Source organism: Micropterus dolomieu, linkage group LG13 (genome assembly GCF_021292245.1).
Source record: "Micropterus dolomieu isolate WLL.071019.BEF.003 ecotype Adirondacks linkage group LG13, ASM2129224v1, whole genome shotgun sequence".
In the NCBI taxonomy this organism is placed as follows: domain Eukaryota; kingdom Metazoa; phylum Chordata; class Actinopteri; order Centrarchiformes; family Centrarchidae; genus Micropterus; species Micropterus dolomieu.
This window is the reverse complement of record NC_060162.1, coordinates 21,701,044-21,704,036: the sequence shown is the minus strand read 5'-3', so window position 1 is coordinate 21,704,036 and position 2,993 is coordinate 21,701,044. Positions and strand designations below refer to the sequence as shown.

The 2,993-nt window shown below is 40.8% G+C and overlaps 1 pseudogene; it reads right to left on the bottom strand.

Annotated features, from left to right (window-relative positions):
• Nucleotides 1-280: 280 nt before the first annotated feature.
• Nucleotides 281-2,152, bottom strand: LOC123982254 (annotated as a pseudogene).
• Between the last annotated feature and the right edge of the window lie 841 nt (nt 2,153-2,993).

Below are 2,993 nucleotides of genomic sequence, written 5' to 3'. Positions count from 1 at the left end.
GGAAACTCCACTGGACCGACAGCATGTTCCAGGAACAGATCAGGACTATCAGCCTAAGAGTCACCTCTGGAACACCTGAATGGCATCATCTGGAGAAGGGCATTATCACTGGATGCATCCTTTCAGTGATATTGTTCACTTTGGTCATGAACATATTGGTCAAGTCAGGGCATTGGATGACAAGATGGTGACAACAACACCTGTACTAGGCTGCATATAGATCCTCCAAGGCCTTGAGTGACTCAACATAACCGGATGGACCTCTAGTAAGCCAAGTTGATATAGTTATTTGGTCTTTACCGACAGCGATCGCTGGACAGGTGCTCGTGCTCAGGGATCCACGGTGAACTGGCAAAACACTCCGCGGCCTTCCTGTCATACTCACAGATGAACATCTCACATGTGTCATTTTTGTCTGAAGATGATAAAGCAGAGAGAACTCTTTTTACCAAAAGGCCAACCACCATTCCTATAAATGACTTATTATAATAACTGAGAATATTATCAGTTTTATTATACTATCTTACTGAAGGTTTACGGACAAGTTTATAAGATCAAGTGAGCAGGAAAATTCCTTTGTTTGGGTGTACTTACTACCACAGGTGACCTTCCTATTTTCCTTGTTGTAGTCATAGAATTCATAGAACAGCTGTAGTCATAGAATTCGATGTAAGGATTGTCGAAGATGGGCCAGCATTCAGGGTGTTGCGTAGCATCAACGTAACACTGGTCATGCACTTGCCAGCACCTACGGGTCAAAAAGTCAGACAAGACAAAATCTGAAACAAACTGGACAAGGTTTATTTTATGTCATCTGAGAATGTATGAATGAATCATGACCTATCCAGATCACCAACAGGTGTTCTTCTGAGTTTAGTGACCTCAACTGGCCTGCGCACAGCCTCGAACTCAACCGTATCCAACGCCTTGGGAATGAACTGGAATGCTGACTGCAAGCTAGCGTGACCGACCTCACTAATGCTCTTATGCCTGAATGGGACAAAATCTCTGCAGCCAGGTTCCAAAATCTTACATTGCATTGCAATTATTTAGCTTTTATCCAAAGTGACTTAAGTACATTCAACCAAACTTGCATCAACTTCATCAAACATGCTAATTGTTTAAAGTGCTAAATAAAGAAACCTTTATGGGCCAAGGTGCAGTCTGTCAGAAGAGGTGTAGAGTTTCTGCTGTCCTGATGTCAATGGGGAGCTCGTTCCACCGTTGTGAAGCCAGGACTGCAAACAGTAGCTGGGCCCCCTCATAGTGAAGGAATAGCAAGCCGATTGGCAGTAGCAGAGCGTAGTGGACAGGCTGGGGATGTGGGATGGGCCTGATCCATTTGCATCACAGTAGGCAAGTATCAGTGTGTTGAATCAGGTTTGAGTAGCGGCCGGTAGCCAATGCATGGAGCGGAGGAGTGGTGTAGCGTGGGAGAACTTGAGTAGCTTGACCAGCCGAGGCGCTGCATTCTGGATGAGATGCAGAGGTGGGATGGTACATGCAGATCTTGTGTAAAGTCTGCTCAGAAGAGTGGAGGCCGATATAGCAGCAGCTTCTTTTGCAATGTTTAACAACCTCCTATGGGTGTAATGTTTGCATTTCCACATGCTTTTGTGTATTTCATAATTATTTGTTTGTTGAATTCTAAATTTACTCAAGATTTTACAGTTACTGGTAAATAAGAGATATCTGGAATGAGAGGTATGGACTCGAATCACACGAGACACAAATATGACTTTAGACTCCACCAATCAACATTTGCAAATCGATTTTATTATCATTATTATATTCCATCTTGGGTTAATTAATAGAGCCGAGGTTGCAGGCATGATCATTCAATTGTCACCTGACGCACGTTAAAGCATATAGGCCTTCAGCTTGCACCAACTTTAGTGTTTTCGATATATACTTTACTTGGGTAGCCGGCCAGGTATATTAGCACCTGCCAAAGTATATTTGGCAACACACTTAAGCATTTTGCAGAGAAGCGAGAGATGTTATCTGATATTAGCCTACATTAAGCAGACATGGTAGAAATTTTACATTATGGAGCGACAGTAAACGCACCACTGCAGATCCGCGACACGGGGCTGTAGACTTTTGTGTTGCGATTTCGGTCTTTGTTTCAGAACCATTACCCTAGAGCCATGGTATGATCAAAAATCAAACAAACTACATAGGAATTTATAACTTAATCTTTAATACAAATGTCTCAAAACGGAAAATGTGTACACACAAAATGGGTCAAAGGGTCAACAGCATTTCCTAAAGACACTGCAATTTATTTGAAAGTCCAGCATTTCCGCATCGATAAATCATTACCATGTTAATTACACAACAGCATAAGTAACACAAACAAATGAGACCGTCACTGAGGAGATTGTCAGCCTCTACTGGCCCGTAGCATAGAACACAAAAAATGGCCTCATTTGTTCATGACAATTATACCAAAATACCATATTTGACAATGACACATTGATGTAAATAGATGCTACAAGTTATTTTTATCTTAAAACACATACCAATCCTTCAGGCTTCATTAAACAGATACAGACCAGTAACAGTACAGACACATACGTTAAACATAACAAACATCACTAGTAGTCACATGATGCTATGCTGGTCCCTTCATCAGTATTGTGGTTCTTTAAGCCAGTGCTGGTCACATGACTGTTTTTTTCACTCTCAAATATTGTCAACTAGGGATGCGCCGAAATGAAAATTCTTGGCCGAAGCCGAAACTTAATATAATGAAAAAATTTGCCAAATACCGAACAAGTAAATTCACAATTTTTCCATTTATTTTGTCTTTTTTTACCATTGCATAAATTAAATAGTCAACATGTGCTTTTTACTCAGTGTTTCCCACAGGATTTGGAGAGACTATGGTGGGTGGGTCCAGTAAAGTAAATTACATGTGTTCAATTACTTTTATTGGACACATAAATTTGATAAATAATGTTGTATGTGGTTCTTGTAACGCGTAAAAT